The sequence below is a fragment of the Globicephala melas genome, chromosome 7, assembly GCF_963455315.2.
Source record: "Globicephala melas chromosome 7, mGloMel1.2, whole genome shotgun sequence".
Classification (NCBI taxonomy): Eukaryota; Metazoa; Chordata; class Mammalia; order Artiodactyla; family Delphinidae; genus Globicephala; species Globicephala melas.
In genome coordinates, this window is record NC_083320.1 from 83,299,923 (window position 1) to 83,316,717 (window position 16,795).

Genomic DNA, 16,795 nt, shown 5'->3' on the forward strand with positions numbered 1-16,795 from the left:
ACCTAGGGACACATACAGACAAAGTGAGGGGATGGAAAAAGATATGCCATGCAAATGGAAATCAAAAGAAAGCTGGAGTAACAATTCTCATATCAGACAAAATAGACTTTAAAATAAAGACTATTACAAGAGACAAAGGAGGACACTACATAATGATCAAGGGATCAATCCAAGAAGAAACTATAATAATTGTAAATATTTACGCACCCAAAATAAGAACACCTCAATACATAAGGCAAATGTTAATAGCCATAAAAGGAGAAATGGACAGTAACACAATAATAGTAGAGGACTTTAACACCCCACTTTCACCAATGGACAGATCATCCAAAATGAAAATAAATAAGGAACCACAAGCTTTAAATGACACATTAAGCAAGATGGACTTAATTGATATTTATAGGACATTCCATCCAAAAACAACAGAATTCACCTTCTTTTCAAGGGCTCCTGGAACATTCTCCAGGATAAACCATGTCTTGGGTCACAAGTCAAGCCTTGGTAAATTTAAGAAAATTGAAATTTTATCAAGTATCTTTTCCAACCACAATGCTATGAGACTAGATATCAGTTACAGGAAAATAAAGTAAAAATACAGACACATGGAGGCTAAACAGTACACTACTAAATAACCAAGAGATCACTGAAGAAATCAAAGAGGAAATCAGAAAATACCTAGAAACAAATGACAATGAAAACACGATGACCCAAAACCTATGGGATGCAGCAAAAGCAGTTCTTAGAGGGAAGTTTATAGTAATACAATCCTACCTCAAGAAACAAGAAACATCTCAAATAAACAACCTAACCTTACACCTAAAGCAATTAGAGAAAGAAGAACAAAAAAAGCCCAAAGTTAGCAGAAGGAAAGAAACCATAAAAATCAAATTGGAAATAAATGAAAATGAAATGAAGAAAATGGTAGCAAAGATCAATAAAATTAAGAGCTGGTTCTTTGAGAAGATAAACAAAATTGATAAACCATTAACCAGGCTCATCAAGAAAAACAGGGAGAGGACTCAAATCAACAGGATTAGAAATGAAAAAGGAGAAGTAACAACTGACACTGCAGAAGTACAAAGGATTGTGAGAGATTACTACAAGCAACTATATGCCAATAGAATACACAACCTAGAAGAAAAGGACAAATTCTTAGAAAAACAAAACCTTCCGAGACTGAACTAGGAAGAAATAAAAAATATAAACAGACCAACCACAAGCACTGAAATTGAAACTCTGATTAAAAATCTTCCAACAGGGCTTCCCTGGTGGCACAGTGGTTGAGACTCTGCCTGCCGATGCAGGGGACATGGGTTCATGCCCCAGTCCAGGAAGATCCCACATGCCGCGCAGCACCTAGGCCCGTGAACCATGGCCGCTGAGCCTGCACATCCGGAGCCTGTGCTCCGCAACGGGAGAGGCCACAACAGTGAGAGGCCCGCGTACCACCAAAAAAAAAAAAAAAAAAAAACTTCCAAAAAACAGAAGCCCAGGACCAGATGGCTTCACAGGTGAATTCTATCAAATATTTAGAAAAGAGGTAACACCTATCCTTCTTAAACTCTACCAAAATATAGCAGAGGGAGGAACACTCCCAAACCATTCTACAAGTCCACCATCACCCTGATACCAAAACCAGACAAAGATGTCACAAAGAAAGGAAACTACAGGCTAATATCACTGATGAACATAGATGCAAAAATCCTCAACAAAATACTAGCAAACAGAATCCAGCAGGACATTAAAAGGATCATATACCATGATCAATGAGGTTTATCCGAGGAATGCAAGGATTCTTCAATATATGCAAATAAATCAATGTGATACACCATATTAACAACTTGAAGGGTAAAATCTATATGATAATCTCAATAGATGCACAAAAACTGCATCTATCAAACTACCAATGGCATTTTTCACAGAACTAGAACAAAAAATTTCACAATTTGTATGGAAATACAAAAGACCCCATATAGCCCAAGCAATCCTGGGAAAGAAAAATGGAGATGGAGGAATCAGGCTCCCAGACTTCAGACTATATTACAAAGCTACAGTAATCAAGACCATACGGTACTGGCACGAAAACAGAAAGATAGCTCAATGGAACAGGATAGAAAGCCCAGAGATAAACCTATGCACATATGGTCACCTTATCTTTGTTAAAGGAGGCAGGAATTTACAATGGAGAAAAGACAGCGTCTTCAGTAAGTGGTGCTGGGAAAACTGGACGGCTACATGTAAAAGAATGAAATTAGAACACTCCCTAACAGCGTACACAAAAGTAAACTCAAAATGGATTAAAGACCTAAATGTAAGGCCAGAAACTCTCAAACTCTTAGAGGAAAACATAGGCAGAATACTCTATGACATCACAGCAAGCTCCTATTTGACCCACCTCCTAGAGAAATGGAATTAAAAATAAAAATAAACAAATGGGACCTAATGAAACTTAAAACTTTTGCATAGCAAAAGAAACCATAAACAAGACCAAAAGACAACCCTCAGAATGGTAGAAAATATTTGCAAACGAAGCAACTGACAATGGATGAATCTCCAAAATATCCAAGCAGCTCATGCAGCTCAATATCAAAAAACAAACAACCCAATCCAAAAATGGGCAGAAAACCTAAATAGACATTTCTACAAAGAAGATATACAGATTGCCAACAAACACATAAAAGGTTGCTCAACATCACTAATCATTAGAGAAATGCAAATCAAAACTTCTATGAGGTATCACCTCATGCTGGTCAGAATGGCCATCATCAAAATATCTACAAACAATAAATGCTGGAGAGGGTGCGAAGAAAAGGGAACCCTCTTACACTGTTGGTAAGAATGTAAATTGATACATCCACTATGGAGAACAGTATGGAGATTCCTTAGAAAACTAAAAATAGAACTATCATACAACCCAGCAATTCCACTACTGGGCATATACCCTGAGAAAACCATAATTCAAAAACAGTCATGTACCACAGTGTTCATTGCAGCACTGCTTACAATAGCCAGGACATGGAAGCAACCTAAGTGTCCATCAACAGATGAATGGATAAAGAAGATGTGGCACATATATACAATGCAATATTACTCAGCCATAAAAGGAAATGAAATTGAGTTATTTGTAGTGAGTTGGATGGACCTAGAGTCTGTCATATAGAATGAAGTATGTCAGGAACAGAAAAATAAATACCGTGTACTAACACATATATATGGGATCTAAAAAAAAAAAAAAATGGTCCTGAAGAACCTAGGGGCAGGACAGGAATAAGGACGCAGACATAGAGAATGGACTTCAGGACACAGGGAGTGGGAAGGGTAAGCTGGGACGAAGTGAGAGAGAGGCATTGACATATAGACACTGTCAGATGTAAAATATATAGCTAGTGGGAAGCAGCTGCATAGCACAGGGAGATCAGCTCTGTGCTTTGTGACCACATAGAGGGGTCGGATAAGGAGGGTGGGAGGGAGATGCAAGAGGGAGTGGATATGAGGATATATGTATACTTATAGCTGACTATCTCTGTTATACAGCAGAAACTAACACAACATTGTAAAACAGTTATACTCCAATAAAGATGTTTATAAAAAAAAAAACCTCTCCCATTATTGTCGATTCGTTTATTTCCCATTTCAGTTGTCTAAATTTTTGTTTTATATATTTTGACTGTATGTTTTTGGGTACAATATATTTAATATTTTAAAAAATTGGATTGACCCCTTTATGATGAAATAGTCCTTTTTATTTCTATAATACTTTTGACTCTAGGTGTGTTTGTCTGATATTAGTAGCATCATACAGTATTTCCTTTGGTTATTATTAGTAAGTTCTTTTTCCTTTCACTTTCAAACTTTCTCTCTCCCTACATCTTGTAAGCAAATTAAATGTATATGTATATTTTTTAGTAGACTTGAAAATCCCAGAGTTTTACTTGAAGTATTTAGTCCATTTATATTTAAATTATTATTTATATATACCCACAATCATACTATGAATTTTCAGACTCACTTAATTTTCTCTTTGTAATTGTTCTCTTGCCTTCTTTTTGATTAACCAACTTTTTTTCTTATTTTCTTCAATTATATCATTATAATTATTTAATTCTCATAGTGGTTACTCTAGATAACAATATTTGGTATTGATTTTCACTATCAAAATAGTTACTTTATCTGTAAAATACTGCTAGAACATCAGAGCATTTACAGTCTGTCTTCCACAAATTCCCAACATTTTACAATATTGTTGTCAAACATGTTAGTTTTATTTATTTATTTATGTCAAACATGTTAGTTTTTATTTATTGTTGTCAAACATGTTAGTTTTATTTATTTTTTAAAAGCACATAAAACCTTACAGTTATTGTTTCGTATAATCGCTAATTATTTATATTTCCCCACATATTCACTTTTTAAAAAATCCTTCTTTCCTTCCCCCATTTATATGTTTCTTTTTAGGACCTTTTCCTTTACCTATAGATTTAGCCTTTTTTTTTAGTGAAAGCCTGATAGTGGCAAATTATCTCTTTGTCAGAAATTGCCTCTGTTTACCTTCTCTTTCACAAGAATATTTTCATGGATATCTAGGTTAGCATTTATTTTCTGTGAGCAGTAAGATGTTGTTCCACTCTTTTGTCTTTTATAATTTATGTTGATTAGTCATCTCTCTGTTTTGTTGCACCTGTTAAGATAATGTATCTACTTTTTCTCTAGTTGCTTTTAAGATTTTTAAAAAATGCTTTCTGTCATTTTCTTGGTGTGGTTTCCTTGGTATTTATCCTTCTTTGATTTTGCTAATCTTCACAAATCTATAAATGGATATCTGCCAGTAGATTTGAAATCCTTTGCCTTTATCTCTGCAAATAGTTTGCCACATTTTTTTTCCTCTTCCTCTGTGACTCTCATTACAGGTATATTAGAATTTTTAAACACGTTTTACATGACTTTTATGCTCTGTTATTTTTTCTTTCTCTGCATATGTTTTTATATTTTCTATTGACCTCTCTTTCAGTTTACAAAACCTGTGTTTTTCTACTTGCAGTCTGCTGTTCCATCCACCCATTTAGTTCTAAATTCCAGATATTGTATTTTTCAGTTATAGAATGTTTTTCTGTTTTTATATGTTTTAATATTCTGTTGAAATCTCTTTCACTTTACTTATTTTTTTATATTTATTCTCTATTCTCTTAAACAGTAATCATGAATATTTAAAGTATATGCTTGCAAGTTCTAACATCTATGTAATCTCTTGGTAAATGTCTTCTGTTTTCTCTTGATTTTTTGGCTTAAGTCTCTGCCTCTTCTCAGGTCTAGTATATAATATTTTTATTGTATGGCAGATATTATGTATAAAGGAAACACAGAAGTTCAAGATATTGTTACTCTCTACCTTTTCCCTCTGCTAGACAGATAGGAAAAAGCTGAAACCTCAATGAAATCATAATTGATTTGTTGCAGAACTTGGCTGTAACTTTAATGACTCATTCTATCTTTTGTTTGCTTTGTTTCTTGGGCCTGTCCCTCTTGAGATTCGATTGAAAGCCTGGATTTTCTTCTCTGTCTTTATCTTGATGAGATTACAGCAAACTGAGTTTTACCCTCTGGAGTTTCCCAACCCAGCAGAGTCTATAAGACTCTAGGAAAACTTTTGCTGCTTTTTAGAAACTTTTAAATAACTTCCCAGTCCTTCTGCGGTCTTGAAATTCTGCAGTATGTTTTAGGGAACACTAGTCTAGTGATGAGGCTTCTCAAATTTTAAAATTGTTACTCCTGTGATGCTTGAACTTTAAGAGTTTAGCTGATTTCTCTTTGCTCCAAACAAGTAAGTTTAAGGTAAGCTAGAACATCAACCTATGATTAGAAAATGCCCACAATTCAGTAAATTCCTCAAGGGAAAAATATCTGATGAACATGAAATCCCCTTGGAGACACTCTCTGCTTTCTGGGCTTTTTGTTCATCTAATTTTTGTTTCTTTAAAAGTTCATGCCTGGACTTCCCTGGTGGTGCAGTGGTTAAGAATCCACCTTGTAATGCAGGGGACATGGGTGCAAGCCCTGGTCAGTCCAGGATGATCCCACATGCCACAGAACAACTAAGCCTGTGCACCACAACTACTGAGCCTGTGCTCTAGAGCCTGCGAGCCACAACTACTGAGCCCAAGTGCCACAACTACTGAAGCCAGTGCACCTAGAGCCTGTGCTCCACAACGAGAGAAGCCACCACAATGAGAAGTCCGCACACCACAACAGAGTAGTCCCTGCTCACCTCAACTAGAGAAAGCCTGCGCATAGCAATGAAGACCCAACGCAGCCAAAAATAAATAAATTTTTAAAGATAAATTAATAAATAAAAGTTCATGTCTGTAAAAATAATTTTTGAAATACATTCAGCTTTTAAAAATTCTTTCAGGGAGAGCATTCCTATTGCAACCTACTGCATCCTTCTCATAGTGGGAGCTCTCAGTGTAGTTTCTTTTCCTTTTTTAAGTCAGATGTATTGAAAGTACAATTTAATGCAGTTTAAAATCGACTGTCTTTAAGTAAGTGCTTTAATAAACTTAGACAAATGCATACAGCCATGTAATCACCGCAACAACCATAATATAGAATATGGAGTATTCCCAGCACCTCATAAAGTTTTCCTGTGGATTTTTCTGTCAATGACTTCCTTTTACTACTAGACCCTGACAGACATTGAGTCCTCTTCCTGTAGTTGTGCCTATTCCATAATGGAAATACAGTATAAACTGGATCACAGAGTATGCAGTCTTTTGTGCCTGGCTTCTTTCACTCAGCTTAAGGTTTTGTCGATTCATCCACATTGTTACATGCATCAGTAGTTCATTCATTAATATTGCTGAAGAGTATTTTATTGTACATGAGTTGACAGACATTTGACCTGTTTCTAGATTTGGTGACTATGAATAAAGTGACTATATCGGGACATATATTTCCAGGCCTCTAGGAGTGGGTTGAGGGCGTTTATGTTGTTTCCAGCTGGTATTGGCATACAGGTATTTGGGTAAGCAAGTTTTTACTTCACTTGCATAAATATCTAGGAGTGAAATTATTGTGTTGTGTGTATGTTTGACTTCATAAGAAATTGACAAACTGTTTTCCAGCAGAGCTGTATTATTTTGCACTCCCCACTAGCAATGTATGCAAGTTCCACTTGCTCCACATCTTCACTAACACTTGGTATTTTCCATTTAATTTTAACCATTCTTGTTAGTATGTAGTGGTTTTAATTTACATTTTCCTAATGTCTACCAATGTTGAGAATTATTTCATGGCTTATTTAGTATCCATATATCTTTTTCAGTGAAGTGTCCATTTTTTTTGCCTGTTTTTATTGGACTCTGTCTTCTTTTTATTGAGTTGTAAAAATCCTTTGAATGTTCTGCATATATGTCTTTCATCAGATATATACTTTATAAAAATGTTCTCCCTATCTATAGCTTGGCTTTTACATTTTCTTAACAGTGTCTTTGTATGTATGAAGGTTCTCATTTTGATAAAGTTTAATTTATATGCATATATATGTGTATAAAGGTTTTTTTGTGTGTGTGTATATATACATGTATATATACATATATATGTGTGTGTGTGTATATATATATATATATATATATATATATATACATACAAATGTAAATACATGTACTAAACAATCTTTCCCTAGCAGAGTGATATTAGGATTTTCTACCCTCTTTCATTCTGGAATTTCTGTATTTTACCAATTGCATTTATGTCTATGATCTACTTTGAACGAATTGTTATATATTTTACCAAGATAAAGGTGAGAGTAGCTGTTCCTTTTTTGTCCCCTATATTGTGATGGTCATTTCCAGCAGTTATCCTATCCCTGTCCCACCATTGTATGTTGAATGTTTGCGGAGCAGATAACTTTTATCGTTAATTTTATAGGCCTGATTAAGTGGTATTATACTCTAGGAGTTATACTTAAGGAGCTAAACCTGAGGTGCCTCATCCACATCTGGTCCTAATATAAGTGATAAGACTTTAAGCTGCTACAGTAACAGATACAACTTCTACAAATCTGGGGAAGGGGTGAATGTAGTTTTACACAAAAGGGACATGAATCAGGAGGGCCAGAGGGTGGACTGTGGTAGGCTGCTTCTAAAAATGGCTCTCAGTAATCCCTGTTTCCAGGTATTCATACCCATGTGTAGTCCCTCCTCTTGAGTGTGGGCTGGACCTCGTGACTTTCTGCTGATGCATAGAGCACCGTAAAAGTGATAGGATGTCATTCCCATGATTAGGATACAAGACTATAATTTCCTTTTTGTTCTCTCTCTCTCTCTCTCTTCCCCCATCTCTGTCTGATATCTTGTGACCTTCTCTGATGGAAAAGTCTCATATGGCAATGAACTCAGACCAGCCTCTGGCCAGTAGCATATAAGGAACTGAAACCCTCTGTCCAACAGCCTGTGAGAAACTAAATTCCGCCAACAACCATGTAAGAGAGCTTGAAGCAGTTCCTGTCTTAGTCTGTTCAGGCTGCCGTAACAAAACAGCACAGACTGGGTAGCTTATAAAAAGCACAAAAGAAAAAGTGTTGCCTACAGTTCTAGAGGCTGGAAACCTGAGATGGGAGACGGCCCTCTTCTGGGTCACAGACTTCTTGTATCCTCACATGACAGGAGGAGATAGAAGGCTCCGTGGAGTCTCTTATAAGAGCACTAATCCCATTCATGTGAGCTTCATTCTCATGACCTAATCATCTCCCAAAGGCCCCCACATACTAATACCATCTCCTTTGGGGGGTAGGATTTCAACATATGAATTTTGGGGGGACACAGACATTCAGACCATAACAGATCCTTTCCCAGTTGAGCCTTGAGACAGCTATGGCCATATCTGGCACTTTGCTTGCAGCCTGTGGGAGACCTTGAGACACAGGCACTCAGCTAAACTTCACCCAGATTTCTTATCTACAGAAACTGTGAGATAATGAATATTATTATTTTAAGCCACTGTGTTTGGGGTCATTTTTTTTGCATCAATTAATAATCAACATCAATTAATAATCAACATATTTATTATTTATTTATTTATTTTTGGCTGCATTGGGTCTTTGTTCCTGTGCGCGGGCTTTCTCTAGTTGTGGCGAGCGGCAGCTACTCTTCATTGCGGTGCACGCGCTTCTCATTGTGGTGGCTTCTCTTGTTGTGGAGCACAGGCTCTAGGTGCACGCGCTTCAGTAGTTGTGGCACACAGGCTCAGTAGTTGTCAGCTCTAGAGCACAGGTTGAGTAGTTGTGGTGCACAGGCTTAGTTGTTCTGGGGCATGTGGGATCTTCCTGGACCAGGGCTTGGACCTGTGTCCTCTGCATTGGCAGGCAGATTCTTAACCATTGCGCCACCAGGGAAACCCAGCTGGGAATGTTTTAATGTAGAGATATGTTATCTAGATAATTAACCAATAATTTTGAAATTTTACCTGTGGACGTCACACACAGTGAAGATTTCACAAGTTTAAGTGGCTGATTGAATACCTGTCACAATAAAAAAATTATGCGCCTCTGACTCATCAGAATATCTTTCATACTGATATACCAACTGTGGAAAATAGTAAGTACCACTTGAACACAACTAAACTAGGGTGAAAAACAAAACATAATTGAAACATAAAAAAAAAAAAAAACATTTTTTTGGTTAAATATATATTTGGTTCTCAAGCCAAAGACTTTTCTAGTGAGAACTAGACCACCAAAGGCCAACGTTTAGATACTTCATCACTATGTGTGTGGGGAGTGTGTATACAAACATGTATATATATACACACATATATATATCTTTAATTTTCTGTCTATATGAGATTATGGTTGTTCACTAAACTTATTGTGATAATCATTTCATGAAGTATGTAAGTCAAATCATTATGCTTTACACCTTAAACTTGTACAGTGCTGTATGTCAATTATATCTCAATAAAACTGGAAGAAAAGAAAGGATTTTGATAAAATTCAAAAAATACATTAACATAATTGCAAAGTCTTTCTCTTTAAAATGGCTTGTCTACTAGGGGTTTAATAGATGAAGGATTTTAAAGGGGTTATAAAGAATTTTTTACTATAGAAGGAAAAGTGCTGAAGGTATCACAGAGCCTCATAATTAAAGAGAAACTTACAGCTCAATTAAATTTAAGCATCATTAGGCATAAAATATCAGTGAGTACCAAGAGACTAATAAAAAGAAGTGCTGTTGATGTTAATAGGCAAAAGGTAAGAGATAATAATATAGATTGGACCAGGCATTACAGAGATAGAGTCAGAAGAAATGTAAATAATATTAGAAACTGGAATTTAATACTCTCTCTAATAGGCTGATGAATATATTCTCTACACAGAAGAGCTATCTACTCTTTCAAATACATTAACTCAAGTTTAAATGAAATACTATGAATAATTATTTTTATTTTGAATGGATTGGAAATATTGGGATATGAAAAATAATCTGTATATATTAATTATTCAGAAAAAGAGAAACAAGTGACACCTATGACTGATTTATTCCAAAGGAGGACTATTTTAACTTTCAGGATTCATGACATAGAAAATGTTTTAAGAAACATCAGGTTGAATATTTGCTGCGAAAGAAATGGTGGGTTATGACATAATTAGAAATCTTTCTTCTTTAGAAGAACTAACACCATGTTAAAATAGAACTTTATAATTAATCCATATAAATAGGTAAATAGGTAGTTAGGTAAATAGATAGATAAATAGATAAAGCTCAGACATAGATATGTTGATATAGTTGTAGATACAATATTTGTAACTATATCCCATCTGTATCTATATCTTCCATCTATATCTTTTCCATTTTATGTATCTGTGTCCTATCTATCAATCTATACCAGTGGTTAAGAAATTTCTGGATAAGAAAGTTTAATACCTCTGGGTCTTGGTTTTCTCATATGTAAAATAGTGAAGATGGGCTACATGATTTTCAAAGTCCTTTTCCACTTCAAAAGTCTTTGAACTTTGATATTTATCTAAGACAGTTTGTATTGCAACAACCTTTCATGAGTATCTAGTTCTTACAAATGAATTTTATTTGATGATGGGAAAGAAATTCTATTGCTTACACCAAGTCTTTTTGGGTATTGCCAATCAATGCTGATTTTATTGAGTTGTTTTCACCACTGTCCAGCACCTGGTTTTTGGCATAAATACATTATTGGAATTCTATGAACATTGAATATCTGGCTTCTGTCTGATTTTTTTAATCTGGATAGAATTCATGCAATTCATAGTAATTTTAAGATGTATAGTGATATCTACATTTGTGCTCAAGTATTTTCCTCAGTACTTGTCTTATCTTGGATACTTTGTGTGTGTGTGACATGCCACCTAATGTTTCCCCCCTTCCCATAATAGTATTGATGCAACAGTAACCACCTTGACTTTGAATAGATTAAAGTCAGAATCACATCAGCCTCTCACTTTGCTCTGCCTACATAAGGGAATCTTCATTTATTTATTTATTTTTTCTGTCTTCCTCTTGTAAGCTCTCTGTCCCTCTTCAAAAAGACAGATGTCTTCATTTTTTTGGAGAGCCTCCTTCTGTTACTGGCATCTGTGCTAATTTACTGCTATAAAAATTGAGAGAGGTTACAGAAAGAATATGGTAAGGTAAACAAAATTTACAAATTTGATTTAGAGAAAGAATGTTAGTTGAATATTATCAGAATTATCATCCTACAAAGACAAGTTTTAACGTTCTGAGTTGGATGTAACAAAAGAATCTACCTGACCAACTGATCAACATATTAATATTATATCAAAAGTATAGCAATATTGGATTTTGTTTAGCTTCATTTCTCACATTATCAATTTTTCTCTCTTCTTTTTCTCCCTTTTTATATCCCTCCCTCACTCCCACCCTCACTTCTTTCTCTTCTTTAGTTTTCTCTGGACCTGACTTGGATTCAAATAATTAATGTTATAATGGACTGGAGAAAAAATTCATTGTGTCACCTCATATGTGCAAATTTAACTACATTTTGCATAATGTTTGTATTATTTCTATGATAGTGTGTGAAAAAAAGTCCGCATTTGTCTGTGCTTTTCTTTAAACCAGAAGAAACTTAAAGTTTTACATTTAGGTTAACTGAAAAACTTTAAATTGTTGTGTCAGTTATCCTTCTTGTAGCTGAAGTTAATTCTGATAGAAAAATGTAGCTTTCTAAACTGGTAATTAACTATAAAGGCAGGCAGTTGGAGTTTTGTTTGTATCTCATGACTAAAGTTACATCTTGGTTACTTTTGACTTCAATCTAACATTTTGCTTTGACTAAGTAAGCTAGAAAATAAGCTTCTTTTTGGAAAAGGAAATTTCTTAACACCAAAAGGATGAACATGCTGTTTGGTTTCAAGGATGGCATAGGCTTAGATTTGTATTCTTACAATATTATTCCTAATGATTTCAAAGGACATCAAGGGTTGGGACTTAAATATCATCCCAACTTTTACAGCTTACTGTTACAGATTTCTTCATGAGTTTGTGTTATTTTTCATCTTAAAAATCTCAAAATATTTTACTGAGGTGTAATGGAGAGTAAAAATAACCAAAATCATGAAAATAAAACAATTAACAACAAGTCTTTCAAAGGATCAGGTTGAGGTTGAAGGGCTCCACAGGGCTCTGAAGTGGTCTGAAAGTAGAGGGAAGGGACAGAGGGGCACACTTATTTTATCATATTAGGATTACAGTTAAAATATACAGATCACAGTTCTCACATATTCACAATGAACACTAAGATTGTTTTATGCTAAAATCTTTCAGATTTTTCTGAAGACAAACATCAACATTTCAAAATATGTTGAGAATATACTAAGGTTCTATTGTTCTATGCTCATTAGAAATATATGTTACATATAAACATTCTTTTTCCATATAAATTTCATGAACAGTTAAAAGGAGCATCTATGTGCCTAAAAGCTAATATTATTACAAATAAATTATACGTATTATAAATTATACAAAAAAGTATTACACATAAAGTTTGTAAAATATTTTAGATAATTTGTTATACTAAGGGAGAGGCATTGCATTTGAAAGTTTAATCAAAGCAGCATAAAAAAGGAAATTATAGTGTCATGTCTAAAACCTTTAGATAAATATTTTCATATAAGCATTCATATTCTTATCTTTAAATTGGAAATATTTAAATTACCTAAAATTTGAATAGGTCCACTTATATTAATTTTCAAAGTAACTTCCCCAAAGTATAGAATTCTTTGAAGACTGTTTTCATTTTCAGAAAAAAATGAATACTTCTTCATTTTTAATGTCATTAAAATGATGCGTAAGGTGACATTGAGTCCATATATGCTACACCTATAGTAAGAATCATCTTTTACATATTTCATAAAACTATTTTCTTTGTTAAAGTCTGTTTTTTCTAATATCTAGCTATCTTTCTTTCTTATTAATATCTCAAATATGTATACGAGTTAAATTTAGATATCTTATTAAAGGTTTTTAGCACTGATTTATATGAGGTTATTAATAAATCTATTTGGATGATCAATATAATCTCCTCTTTCCTCCTTCTTTTAAATTCCTCTCCACCTGATGATTAAATTTTATCAGTATTAAAATGTCATTTATCTTATTTATGCAAGAGAAATGTGGCAGGGAAAACATCCATGGCAAATGTAAAACAGTCTGTGAGAGATGAATTATTTTCTTAATTCTATGCTGTACCTTGCACACTTGGTCTGTTTGATGTTTTTGAATAAATTGACTTGGCACATAAAATAGAGATAGGTAAGTATGCCTTTAACTTTTAAAATCAAAGAAATCAGACAAGTTGGTCATGTTTAATAAAGAATTGATCAATTTGATTAAATTACCAAACTATTATACACATGGAATAATAATATTTATTGCTATTAAATTCTTACCTGATCCCTAAAATTACTTGTGATACAGAAAAATTAAAACATTGTTCTTCCTATTTAAATTGTCCTACTAATTTCACAGCTGTATAGTGGGAAACATGTTGAGAGAAAGTATTACAATATTTTAAAGCCACATGGGATTATTAAAAACTGAAATGAATCCTCTAAATCTTTGAGACAACTGTTCATCAGATACTTTTTCTTAAAAGGAAAAAAAACTCCGTACTTTACTGGAAACCTATAATTCACAGCTGTTAGTTCAAGCAGTGTTCCTGGAGAATGGTCAGAGGAATATACTGGAACATTGGAAGAGGAAGAAATTAGCCAAATTCATCATTTGCTTTTAATTTTGCATTTTCATTCAATTAATTCCCCTTACTTGTCAAGCAAGACTGAACTCATCTTAAAAGTCTTAATTCCTTTTGGCTCAATGTAAATTATGATGCCTGAGAGTCTTGGACTATGAATAATGTGGTCTACTTTGGGGGGCCGCTAACTGCTATTTTTGAATGGGAAAAACAAAAGCATTTCACATACTCAAAAAAAAGGTAGTGAGTGTTGAAGGTAATCAATGACTTACCTTTTATTTCCTGTAAATGACAAGCTTAACAATTGTCACAGAACTCACCAGTGCATTCTGGAAATCTCCTTCTGTCATCATAAAACCCTGACTATAACAACATGTGTCTAGAGCTGGACAGAGCCCCAGTGACCCTGTGCTAACATTGGGTCCCTAGTGGTCAGAAAGCAAGAAAGAAAGGTAAAAGTAAAGAAACATGTAAACGGCTTAAATGACAGAAAAATACTCTCAGAAGAAAACCTTTTCTTTCTTTTTGTTCATAGCTGTCAGAGATAATTCTCTGGATGTATCTCTGCTTTCATTGAACAAGAATCAAAACAGAATTTATAGACCTACTAGAGAATGGACTTGAGGATACGGGGAGGGGGAAGGGTAAGCTGGGACAAAGTGAGAGAGTGGCATGGACATATATACACTACCAAACGTAAAATAGATAGCTAGTGGGAAGCAGCTGCATAGCACAGGGAGATCAGCTCGGTGCTTTGTGATCACCTAGAGGGGTGGGATAGGGAGGGAGGGACGGAGGGAGACGCAAGAGGGAAGAGATATGGGGACATATGTATATGTATAACTTGATTCACTTTGTTATATATAAAGCAGAAACTAACACACCATTGTAAAGCAATTATACTCCAATAAAGATGTTAACAACAACAAAAAAAGAGATCCCATGTGCCGCAACTAAGAACCAGCGCAGCCCAAATAAATAAATAATTTTTAAAAATAATAATAAAATATTAAAACAACTAGCCTGTGAAAAAAACAAAAACAGAATTTATGTTATTAGACAAGTAAAATTAGTGATGGACTCAGCACTTTAACAGTATATGCCTTTTTTATTTTTTTGCTTTTTCAACCAACACCTTCACAATTGCAATATGTGTCAAAATTTAATTTTGGGGGTATTACGTGTTAGATTTGACAATATTATTACATAAGGCAAATATTAATAAATCATTAAGGGTAACAAGAAAGAAAGAATAGACCTTCATCTTGTCTTCCTTAAAGCCAGTGCCAAGAGATTTCATTTTTTCTCTCATTGTCACATGGGGTTTAATGGAGATATGTCACTAAGTCCTTTCATTTCATAGACTATGCCATTTCACCCAGCCTAGATATATGAATTCTTGCCACCAGGCATTCTTCTCAGCAACAGTTGAAAGAAATGAAATGTACAGATTTACAAGATCTGTCGATTTATTTTCCATAAAACATTAGTATTCTATTAAGTGGATTATTTTCTATATCATATGTATACACATATATGCTTGTGTACATATGTGTATACACATCGGACATTGGACATTGGAGGTCTGGTATCACTGTAAAATTATTTAGATGAAGCAAGGTTTAATGAAATGAAGTGCAGAGAAAGTCTTAAACGTTGTCTGTTCTCATTTATCTCTGAATGGATGAACGTACCTTTGCCAGGGGGTGGATGATTGAATAATAAAAGGTAAATTATAAAGCCCAATAGAGTACACTGGAAAACTTGATCATTAAGATTTTCAGACAGGGTTTCAGTGCCTTAGACTGTAAAAAAACAAAAAACAACATGTGTGCGGTATTTTATTTTTGGCAGTTTATGGGAAGTGTACTTTACAAATAAAAATTAATTTATGTAACATATTTACAACCTCTGAGACACGTAATTTCTCAGCTTCACAAATTAGAATGAGCAGAAATCTGTCTTAAGCATTTACTATCCTTAGAATTTTTTTTTTTTTTAATTTGCCTGTCTACATTCAGGAAAGTTCAGGAAACTCACATACACAACAGAAGTTTTCAGTTCCATCCCTTCTGCCTCAAGTGCACAAAGACAAAGCAGTCATCTATCTAGTTTATTTCTTTGAAAATGGTGTTCTTAAAGTATATCTTGCAGATAGATTATTTATCCCTCCCAGCAAAGCTTCACAATAGGAGTCTAATAATTGCTCCTTTTCTAATTTCACTAAATGAGTTATAATTATTTTATGTCTGTTTTATGGTTACTGAATAGTAGTGCCCTAAACTCTAATTATAATATAGCTTTCAAAGAAAGGTATGGACACCAAATTGATGAACAGCCAGCTTGTGTAGGAACATCCCATAAAGCATATACACAGCTAATAGTTTTAGGAATAGCATGTTAAAATTCAGGAGCACAATTCATTTGTGAATGAAACAGGATATAAATTCATTGAGTTTATAGCTTCCAAGTCTGGATAGATGGAAACATGCAATTGTGATTAATACAAATAAAAAATTTACAGTTAAGCACAACATTGCTATTTTCCAGTATGTTT